General features: G+C 36.4%; 1 protein-coding gene across 3 annotated transcripts in view; it reads right to left on the reverse strand.

The window, feature by feature from the left end:
* LOC143744142 (leucine-rich repeat and fibronectin type III domain-containing protein 1-like protein) overlaps positions 1 to 12,500 on the reverse strand; it is a 199,969-nt gene that overhangs the window by 7,279 nt on the left and 180,190 nt on the right. For 2 of the 3 annotated variants that reach the window (XM_077235548.1, XM_077235549.1), the window contains one exon: positions 10,242 to 11,202. The gene's annotated coding sequence lies outside the window, so the exon portion shown is untranslated. Of the gene's footprint in view, positions 1 to 10,241; positions 11,203 to 12,500 lie in introns of those variants that run through there. The other variant, XM_077235550.1, reaches the window with a different exon arrangement.

Here is a 12,500-nt window from a genome sequence, read left to right on the forward strand (position 1 = left end):
AAGAAGACATGAAAGAGAGTTCAATTCAGTATTCGCTCGCTGTCTGAGACTCTTTAACTCTAAACTTCCCAAGTAATGAATTTAGTTTCCTTTCACATCTTCATGCACTTGAATATTTAAATAGGCAATTCTTAAACTTTCATGACAATGCATCACTGACCCGAGCGTAGTTCACATTTATTCGCGTTCATGTTCTCACAACATTGCAATGTTAGAACTCATAAAATTAGCAGACAGTTGGCGATTGACACCTCGCCAATGCCTAATTTTGCTCTGATTTGTCGAGTGTTAATTTTAGGCCTAGGATGTTTTCAGAGTGTCATCTCATTCTTGCTAAATAGTTGACATTTATCAGATGAAATGGTATTCCCCTTCCCTCATTCCCTCAGTATGAGTGCGAGTGCAGGCCTGGCACCCGGTCTCTGTGACCCTTCCCATGTGGAGCGGAGACTCATTCTCTTAGCAGGGTTTGTCCGGCACGGATCCCAGCGTGTGTTATAGATGGTTACACAATTCATTAAAATACTATTTCAGGACACAAAGCATGTGGCTGTTACTCAAAGAGCTTTCCTCACACAAAGCTGGAGAGCCACAAAAAAGCTATCATTGTTTCACGATCAGAGACCTTCATTACTGCCGGTCCATGTCATTCACAAGCGCTTCGGCACAAAGGAAAGCATTTCACTCGCTCACCTCTCAGTGCGTATGGGAACCAAAACAAAAATTCTCTTATACTTTGTGCAATGAGTTAATTTACATAATTACTGTTTTTTTTTCGTTACTCAATCCTGAATGAAAAGGACATTATTTATTTTTCATATGACATTGTGTTTTACTCTTGATTGTATGCACACTTTATTTTGATGGTCCCTTTTGAGCATTCGGTTAACTATAAGTAACTTTGCAACTAACTCTCATTAGAGTATTAGTGTACAGTCTGCTTCATATCTGCTATCTCTTTATTGTGTTGGTCCTCCAACAGACACTCTACGGACTATAAGTAACTTTGCAACTTCATGTCACCACCCTACCAGTCTACTAATACTCTACTAATACAGAGTTAGTAGACATGAAGGCGCGATGTTACTTATAGACAACAGAATGTGTCAAAGGGTCCATCAAAATAAAGTGAAACCGGTACGTTTTTAATTATTAGTCAATTCATTCTCCACAGTGTTTGAGAGCTCACAAGCACCCGTAAGTTCACCCAGATGGACATTCGCACACACACAAACACTTTCTTTGATTTGAAGCAGGGCGTTTGATAAGTATAGACAGCCTAGAGCACTCGGCCATAGAAGCGACTGAACGTGTTCGCTTGATGAACTGAAGGCCAGACAGCGCCTGCCATTTCCCTTTGACTCATTAAAGGACCTCAGGATCTGCTCTTGTTAGCGGTCATTAGCCTGAGGAGTCCCTGGCAGCGCACACACACACACACACACACCCTAAAATACTGCTCCACGGGGCGGAAAGTGAACCGCAGGAAGAGCAAAAAACACTGTTCCACTGATTTGAGAGCTGAATGATGACTCGACTGATTATGCTTCTATATAAACTGCAAGTACAGCAACAAACATAGACTACATTACATGCAATCAATATTCTGACTGTAATTGCAATGTGTCAATATTAAGATTAGTGTCGTTACCCAACAATATTCTGATTCCCCAAAATACGATTGATCTTGTTTTGTACCTTGTTATGTTTTGAGTTAGTGGCAGAGGTTCCTTGTGAAAAAGAAGTTTGCTTAATTGTACCGAATGTGCACTTTGTAGTGTACTTCAAATCTTAAAAGTATATTTAAAAAATCCGTTCTTGCAGATAATAAAATACAAACTTTAATGTTTCTAAACGCACTTAAGTACACTTAAAAAAAAACACCCCAAACACACACACACACACACACACACACACACACACACACACACACACACACACACACACACACACACACACACACACACACACACACACACACACACACACACACACACACACACACAGTATGAACGTATGTTTACAAAGAGGTCTGTGTTTGTGCGAGTGTGTTTCTCTTTCACATTTAACGTATGAAAAGCAAGCACTACAAATGACAGTGCTTTTGTTAAATACATCTGTATTCCTCTTCAAAAATGTGTTCAGAAGCAATATAGTGCTCTCTCAGTTCATTACAAAACCTTTTTGACATTTCTTGAGTGCCTATGTTGTTTGTAGGGATGATAATGAATTTCAGTTAGGTTTCTTTTTTTCTGATAAACGTTGTGTTTGAGGCACTTACATATAGATTGATGTCTATTGCATTTTTGGATGGAATGAATTCTACATACAGAAGGTTTTGAAATCTACTTGAACACTTACGACGGTCAGCTGTGTTTTCAGGACGGCTACACACAAAGTTTTAAAATACATTTTAAACTAATTTTACAATTTACAGGCCATAAATATTTATTTTATCAGTATTTTGCATAACTTTGTTTCAAATATATTTTCTAACAGTATTTTAACTGTTGAGCAAGTCTCTCAGTGAAATCAATCACTAAACATAAGGACACATTGTGACTTTGTTTCTTAAAGGGATAGTTCCCCCTAAAATAAAAATTCTGTCATCATTTACCCACCTTCATGTTTTACTTTTCAACTATTCAAAGTCTATTCATCCAAAACTTTCATAAAAATCAATCCTTATGAATCAAGTGTTTTAATCCTTCTGAAGAGATTTAATTTAGGCTTTTATTCACATAAAAATTGATCAGCGAACATAAACAAAAGCTCAAACGTACTTGCTTGACGCGCGAGAACCTCTTTGGCTCTTGCGGAAGCTCAAACGTGCTGTGTAACACGAGAATGAACCTCACTGGTTCTTGTGGAAGCTCAAACGTGATGCGTAACACGAGAATGAACCTCACTGGTTCTTGTGGAAGCTCAAACGTGATGCGTAACACAAGAATGAACCTCATTGGTTTTTAGCCAAAACTTAAACGTGATGCGTAACTCAAGAATTAACCTCTTTGGTTCTTGGTTGGTTCACACACCAGGAGAGCCAGCTGATGACGTCATCGTCCTCCATGTTTGTTTTTCTTCAAAAATCACGTTTGATCACGTGAGTTTCTGTGAGATCTTGCGTCTGAGGAATTGCCACGGTTAAGTCTGTACTACAATCGGCAGTTGTGTGTGGTCTAGTGTGTTTGTTCAGAGGATTGTAACGTTACAAATCGGTTGAAATCGTTCTTATGTCTGTGGTCTCCCACGGTTTAAAATCGCTTACGATTAAAAATCATATAGTGTGCAGAATGTGACTGACATCAGTATTGCAATTTGACTTAAAACATTGCAAATAATGTTGCTGTTACCAGTTCTTGTAGTTGTGACTTCTCATTTTTACATCTCATTGTGACCTTATACCTTTCAATGTGACTCAAACTGTTATTTTGAACTTTAACACATACGATTATCTTTTTTTTAGGAAGGCATGGGCTCAGCCTGACCCTAAGGACTATATGGGCATTTTCCTTTCAGCTGGTTGATTGTAATGAAGTGTGAGTCCCTCAGCTGAATTCAGTGCTCTCATTACTCAAGATCTGTTTGCGTCCAGCAGTCACCACCACAGCATGAGAGACCTTTAAGCCTTCAGAGCGACAGAGGGGATTTAGAGAGCGCTGAGATCAAAGAAGTCACCCGTACACACACATAAAAACACAATAGAGATTCAAAGACAGCTCTAGACATATTGATCACGAACATATGAAACGATGCCACCCCCCAACTGCAGGGTTATCATCGATTACTAATACTATTAAAAACATTTATGTTATTTGAAAATTAAAATTCACAAAAATATTAGCTGAAAACTTAAACAAAAATGAGAAATGTTGCCTTGGAAATAATCTGAAGTTGCTGCACTAATATTGTCAACTGGAAATAAATAAAACTAAAACTAAACTAGAACAAAAATAAAAATAAAAATAAATTACACCTAAATAATATTTAACTAATAAAATGATTAACATTAATACAAATTAAATTCGAATTAACGTAAAAACTAAAAAGCTAATTCAAAATGTTAATAAACCTATAATAAAGATAAAAAGAGCATATTGTTGATTCAGATCATTGTGTAAATCTTTTGCATTCAGCAAGAATAAAGGAATGCGTATACATTACTGATGACATGGATAAAATTATGTAAGGATGATATTGAAAATCTTTTAATTTTTTTCAGGCCATTTTTTATGGTACTTTATCAAGCACATTAGTGGACAAAATGGCAGAAAAATAATTCTTTGATTCTTGTAGTGCTTATTACGGCTGTGAACAACGGTGTTGTTTGAATGATTCAATGACTCACTCATAAAAGTCAAAAGGAGACTCAATTGTCACTTGTCAGAATCAGTCTATGAACGAATCTTTTCAGTGGACGGATTTAAAACATTTGGTTCACTGAGAGTCAAATTCACTAACACTAACATTGCATATGCATATTTAGCCAGCAATTACATTACAGCTCATAAAACTCATGTTCAAACTGCCAACCAGCAGCATAAGAGACTATTGCCACTTCTGAGAGCAGAACATTAGTTTCAAGGGCAGAACAATTGAAAGGCCTAAAATTCCCCAACAGAAATGAATACATAAAGTGGAGAGATGGGATTGCTCCAGGCTTTTCTCAATTAGACAGCTCACCACTGGGCCTGGCACTCGGTCTGTAATGGCTTTGGCATTTGCCGTTTCTAAAAGGCCTCCAGATTGGCACCTCTAAAAGACTGCGGACTTTCACAATAACACCAGCTCTGAAAGAGAAGAATCAGCGGATGATGAGAAGCAGATGTAAGCACTCGAGAAAAATTAATCTTCTGTGTTTTAGCATGATTTCCACTTAAAGGTCATTGCACGATATTTAATGATAGTGTTTCTGTTGTAGTTGCTAAATGCTGCATGAGTTTGCCGACTTCGCTAAGACTTCAGAGTGCAAAATCAATTAAAGCAAAAGGCAAACTTAGACTTTAATCAACAATTAAATGACTACCTAATGCTTTCTTGCATTGACATTTATCCTCTTTAGTTTGTTTTCTTGCATAGAACAAGTTCTTTAAGATTAAAAAGTGCACTTAGTATTTGTTTTCTTAAGAACTTCTTTTAATGGAAAGCGAACACCTAGTGTGCATTAGCAGAGCGTGTGGCTCTTTGTGCAGTGCATGATGGGTATCTGTCTAGATTTCTGAGCTGACAGAGAAGGGAAAGTCCCAAGTAGAAAGGGGAAACTCCCCTAAACAGGCAACAGGCACTAGACAATCATGATAATACGTTCCCTCTGACTTAATCTGCGTCTGTGAGCCTGATAGTGATCATTACTGTGTGAGAACCTCAGTTGGGAAACCAATCGAAGATTGCAGCATATGTTTGCAAAAATCCCCATTAAAAAATTAAATAGACAAGACAGTTTAAACGACGTGAAATTTGCAAAAACGTGGCTGACATAACAGCTGGAAATACAAACTTCTTAATGCATTTGTACCGAAGACACTGGCTGTGTGCCAAAACCTAGTGAGCTCCTTACAAGTATTTTAAGATGTGCTCCTGACGTGTAGGGTGATACAAAAAGGTATTCAGTATAATTGGTATTTTGTATACCATAGTAGGCCTATATATTTTTAATAACTATAGCAGATAATATATTAATGAGATAAAAGGCCACTTAACGAGAGCACACTTTTTCAACACACTTAAAGCTATGGTATACGATTTCAAAGATTGCTCATTATTAATATCCTGGTTTAGATGCTGGTTATGGTTATATAGTACAATCCTAACAATATGAATAGAAAAAAGAATGAAAAAAATCCATTCACTCTATTGGCTGTACAGCCGCAGAGAAGTTGACCAATGTAAGCTGTCCGGCCGGCTACGTAAGCTAGCTAAGTAGCATATCAGCAATGAAAAAAAAAAAAAAGACAGCAGCAAGCGTCCCCTGCTTGCCCCTACAGTAAAGTTAGGACGAAAGAGAAAGTCATTAGAGGAACGAGCAGAGATTAAAAACAAATGTGAAACGTACTTTGAGTAGGATAAATATAGGGTCCACCATTGACCGTTGGAGGAAGCTTCAGGAAGATCTGGGACTGAAGACCGACGCTGACACGGCTGACTTTTTGTTGAGCAGGTAAACATTTATTTATACTTTTATGGTGTGACGTGTTACATAAATAGCTTTTTATCAGTTTGACAACTTGCTCCTGCTGCCGGTCGGCATTGGAATGTTAGCCGTTTAGCATCGCCTATCACGGGTCAAAGTAATTATATTTCTTGAAGTCCTTGAATATATTTCAGTAGGCCTAGCGGGTTTCTGTTCGAGCCGATCGAAATTTGAACAAGATGCGCTGTGTGCTGCAATAACAATTACTGAAAACCTTAGCAATACTAGTAGTATTATACTAATGGTGGTGGGGAGTTTAGAACATTTCATGTGTTGCTAATCTTGAACGTGAACATTGAATTGTTGATGAAGCAACTAAGTTCAAGTGTCTAAAGGCAATTTAACATATGATGTGTGTCCGATGTTTACTACCGGTGATCACAGCTTGACTGAGTGACGTTGTTCAGGTCGTTTCCCGGTGGGAGGGATCAGGTAGCACAGAGGGAAGGGGTGTGTGTGTGGAGGGGCGGGATGAGTTTTTTAAAACTTCCCTAACGTCTCAGGCTTTCTCGACCGATTTCGTATACTATAGCTTTAAGTACACCTTTAAAATGTGCACTTTGTAATAAATTCAAAATAACAGTTTTAAAGTACATCAATACATTTAATAATCTTTTGTTGTGCTTTAGAGTACACTCATTTTGATGTGTTAACTAACATAAAACATGTAAAGTACATGTAAAGAACTTGTTTATAATTTTAACCGTAGTGTGTTATTCAATATTACATTTAAAGTTAGTGTATTTAAATGTACTAAATTGCAACTTCATCATGACAAATGTGTAAAATAGATTTTAAAATACATGACATACAAGGTTCAATAAAAATGTCAGTAAAGTTTATTTTAGTTGATAATACATGCTTGTCAGTATACATTCAGCAGTAACTTTAACAATATTTTTTAAAGACAATTGAATTAATTATGAAATTACATGTACATATGACCTGAAGTCCTACTTAAGTGAGGCAAAAAGCACTCTAAGTTCAACTAATTGCAATTAATATAAATTGAAACTATTTTGTTTCATTTAATATACAATGAAGTGTTTTTACTAAATATTTGAGAGTTAGCTTAGCGGTATGCTAACACCAAACTGTTGAAATCTTTGACTGCAAATTGTAAGCGAGTCACTTTTAAGACACATGTTCAAAACAGCTAGTCAGAAATGCATATGAAACGTTACACTGTTTTTACTTCTCACACAGCAAATAAATAAATGAGATAATTAAAAACCAGCCCCTTATGTTCGCAATAAACAGCGAAAGCAGATTTGAATTTGGAAGCGAACCATTGCTTCAAAAACGATCCACAGCTTCCCATCAATATCCCCATGTTAAATTGAGAAGACACAATGTGAAACGTGTTTTGCTGAATATCTTCAGGCTCGTTTCGACAGCACCTCAAAATTACAATCTGGTGTTTAATTAACAGCAGAAGCAAACACTTCGCCAGCTGTTTGACAAAGCTTCACTAATCATAGGGTTTAATAGAGCTTTAGTCAAGTCTCTGGCATCGTCATGAGACATGACAATAATACGTGTGCAACATCACACCATCTTCATGAAATATGACCTGAAGGCATGAAGCTGAACATATCATCAGACGCATTGATTTGCTAATGGCGTTCAGACAGGCGCACTCTCAGCTGTGCTGGAAAACTATCCTTTATTCCATCTTGTTTAGACTCTTATCAGATTACACTGTGAACCGCGGCTGTGTGTGGGAGTCGCCGCAATTATGCAGAGACAGCGAGAGAAAGGGAAGAGCTCTGCATGTAAACGGAAGAAACTCGTACTCGGGAGACTTTGTTCTTGCTTAGAAGGCGTTTATAAATGCGGTCAGTCACAGGTTGCTTTTTTGGGGGGTTTTATCCAGAAAACAGCTGCATATTTGGGCCTAATAGTGCTTGGTGACCATTGGGCAAAGATATTAAATATTATGACCAACCACTAAGAGCATAGTTTATCTCCATGTTCATCCAGCATTTCTGCTTCTCTCAGTCCCTCCCCTGTTCCAATTATCCATAAAGGCATATTATTTTTCTTTTACATGGAGGGAGAGAGAGAGAGATAGATAGAGAGAGTGAGAGAGAGAGATAGATATATATATATATAGAGGGAGAGAGAGAGATAGATAGATAGAGAGAGAGAGAGAGAGAGAGAGAGATAGAGAGAGTGAGAGATAGAGATAGAGAGATAGAGAGAGAAAGAGACAGACAGAGACAGACAGAGAGAGACAGAGAGAGAGAGAGAGAGACAGAGAGAGAGAGATAGATATAGAGAGAGTGAGAGAGAGAGATAGATATAGAGAGAGTGAGAGAGAGAGTGAGAGAGAGAGAGAGAGAGAGGGAGAGAGAGATAGATATAGAGAGAGTGAGAGAGAGAGATAGATAGATAGATAGATAGAGAGAGAGATAGAGAGAGATAGATAGATAGATAGATAGATAGAGAGAGAGAGAGAGAGAGAGAGAGAGAGAGAGAGAGAGAGAGATTAATTCATTAGTTTCTTCATCTGTTCAGGCACTGAATTAAATATATAAAATAATATGTATTAAGTTTGTAAAAAAATATATATATATATTTTACAAATTTAATACATATTATTTTACAAATTGAACACACACACACACACACACACACACACACACACACACACACACACACACACACACACACACACACACACACACACACACACACATATATTAAAGAGACATTTTCCCTGAAATAAATAAATAAAGGATGCATGATGTATTCATTAATTCCTACATGTATTCAGGCACTTAAATTAAATTTGTAAAATAATACAATTATTTAAAAAAACATTTGCCTGTCATTAAATAAAAATTAAACAAATATAGTTTTTTTAAGACGTATTTAGGCATTTAAATTATATTTGTAAAAAAATATAATAATTGAAAAGACATCTGTCTGAATTAAAAATAAATAAATAAATAAATACATAAAAATAATTTAATTAAAGCATTTGTCTTGAGATCTGGCAAATGGCATCAATCTCACCAACAAAAGATGCAAAAGTTGAAAGTATCACTGAAGTGAGCATGGTCTCTCAGAACATCCGTGTCTCTGCGTTGGAAAGATTTGAGAAGCTACTGCCCTGTAGCGGTCAACATTTGTGTAATTTTAGCATTATCATTCATTTGCATGTTTATCAGAAGGCATCATTCTCCTTTGTATGGCCTCTGGCATCTGTGTGGCACATTCACTCTGATAAACTGCCCTATAACGACAAACTGAGGCATTGTGGGTAAAACCAGCCACAGCATGATGATTTCTAACCTCTCCGGTGCATTAGTCTAAAGGAATCCACAAACATTGTGATTTTAATTGAAACTTTTTTAGTATCGGCAGGGGTTTCACATGATTATTGGCGTCATCATAACAGAAACGTAAAATAAGATGAAGTGTGTCTTTCCTTCGGGGAGAAAAATAAACCTAGAAAGTTTCATATAATATGAAGAGTTAATGTAAAAAAAATACATACTATTTACTTCCTATTCAATCATATAACCAATACCAAAACAAGGAAGAGCATACTGCAATTATTTTGTCAGTTTAAAAGCCCTTAAGAAAGTTTAAAGTGCTGATAATAATGCTGTAACGTACCATGATCAGGACGTTTGAGCACCAAATGCATCTTAAAACTGCAAGTCATCAGTCCAATGTTTTCCGGACGGGACATGAGCAAGTGTGTGTGCAGTGACATCATGTGGTGATGCGAGTCATTACGGCTTCACTCTATTAGCATAAACGCCTTCGGCTACAAATAATCCATGCATTTGTAAACATTTGACACTCCGTAGTGCAACAAGATAAATATTCTCTCTAGAATATTGAGATTATGAGTAATGCATAAGACTGAAAATCACTAGCATATGATTTGCAGTATGCTTGAGTTAACTTCCATTACACTCAGCCCTGAAGACCCGCTGGAAGAAAAAACCCTTTCAATATGTTTCATTATGAAAATAATCAAAGTATCAGAAAAATAAATAAATCACGTGTTAATGATGAGTCTTTTCCACAAGCCTTGAAGAAAAATACTTTATTTCTTTATAAATCCACATAGAGTACCTATGAAAGCATAAAATTCCATCCCATATTTTTTTATGTATTTATTATTTTCTCCTTGAAATCAAATGATTAAAATCAGAGATGGCTGAAGGTGTACTTCACATACAAATACGTCCACGGTCAATCGGAGGGGAAAAAAAGAACAGTATTTATCTCGGTGTGTTTAGCGCTGCTCTCACATAGTCAGTTGTCAGATATTGAGTTCTCAAAAGTGCCTTACCGTCAATCCTGGTTGATACGGCAGATCCAGAAAGTTGTAGTGCATTGTGATAGTCAATGTTCTGCCGGTGGCTTTCCTGTTTGACCTAATCTCCAGATCCCAAGAACTCACTCCCCATGTTTGCTAATCAGCTGGATATCGATCCAAGAGTTCAGTTTCCCAATAAAGAGAGCGGCAGAGAGAAAGAGTCATTAGCTGAGACAATACAGAGGAATCCATAATAAAGTGCTCCAGAAGGTCCACAAATGTTAACTTGATACCGACTCATCAATATTTCATTGAACTTTGATAAGTCTGAATCCACACGGGCCTGCGGGAGAACATTAAATCCACACGATGCAATCCTCCGGCACTGGACCAGCGTAGAGATGCTATTTAACACTGATATTTTGTCATAACATGTCCCACATCTTCACAAAAAACAACCGCAACGTATTCCCAAAGAGTTTCATTGTCTCTTCCCATAAAATGATTTGATGATTCTCCTCTCTCGGCGCATTAACCTCTGGTTTAAAGTGAAACATATGCACCATAGAGGCCCGTGATAATATCCACGGTCTGGGGAGTCTTGCATAAAGAACTGAACACGGAGAGCCTGTTGTATTTGCCTTCTGACCGCAGCTTGTCCTACTAATAAATTGGATCCAATCCCATTTATTCTGGCATTCTGCATTTAGCTTCCAGACTGTGAGTTTGCCTTGAAAAACAAGAGGCAAGAGAACACATTTAAACAGGCATTACAATCTGCAATGGAATAATAGGTCTGAATGCATTCAAAGGAAAAAGACAGTAAAGACATTCCTCTAATAAAGTGATTATTATACATCTGTACGCCTTAACATCCATCTCGGGTGATCATTGCAGGTCTAAACGGGTCTAGAAATGCATGCGACCGCATGGTATTTGTAATAAATGCTAATCTGCCCATGATTACGCAGACTCACCTGTCAATCATCCACTGTGATATTCAAGGGCTTTAGCTTATAATAGCTTTAAAAAAAGCATTCGATTACAAAAAAAAAAAATCATTAAAACAATTAAAAATGATTTCAAAAAAATGTTTAATTAAAATTTTAATACAATCAAAATGTATTTTATTAAATAAATAAATAATAAAGATTAAAAACATTGCAAAATTAGAAACCAATCATTAACATTCACATATATTTAAGATTTTTTTTTAAATACTCTTTTTTTTGTGTGTGTGTGTGTGTGTGTGTGTTTAAGCCTTTATATGCTCGTTCATGAACAAGTGGCTCCCACTGAAATCTGATCACTAGAGGCGTTTAAACAGTGACCTGTCTCTCCTGACCACTTGTGATGTGATATCAGGTATAAACTGGGCCTGGGAGAATCACTTGAGTGTGTTTATACACACTCTGAACGTGTAAAAGTTTGATTTCAGTCAGACTAAAACAATTTAAAATGTGATGTAACACTTTATTATGACTATCTGTTTTCGTGAAGCCTGACAGACTAACTCAGAATTTCCCAAACTGGGGTTCAGGAATTGATTATTAATTAATTAGCTAATAATTAATTAAATCATACATCATAAAATTGAAATAATGTTCACATGCATGTCACATGACCGTTAATTGTCATTTTATCCTCGTTAACTCTCTATTCATGAGTGAATATGCAAATGTATTGTTAAATCATTGAAATGTCAGGGAGTAAATACTTTAGGTCAATGGGATTCAGCTGACAAAAAAGTTTGTGAATCTCTGAACAAATTAACTAACTAACTAACTAACTAACTAACTAACTAACTAACTAACTAACTAACTAACTAACTAACTAACTAACTAAATATTAAGAAATGTGTTTTGTGCAATAAATGAGTACTCCAAATAAAGTTTAATTATAATTTTTATATCAGTAAGTCTCAAGCGTTATGTCAGTAAATATGCCAGTAACTAACTAACTAACTAACTAACTAACTAACTAACTAACTAACTAACTAACTAACTAACTAACTAACTAACTAACTAA

Source organism: Siphateles boraxobius, unplaced genomic scaffold (genome assembly GCF_051911475.1).
Source record: "Siphateles boraxobius isolate OS27281-9 unplaced genomic scaffold, OSU_SipBor_1 198, whole genome shotgun sequence".
Lineage (NCBI taxonomy): Eukaryota > Metazoa > Chordata > Actinopteri > Cypriniformes > Leuciscidae > Siphateles > Siphateles boraxobius.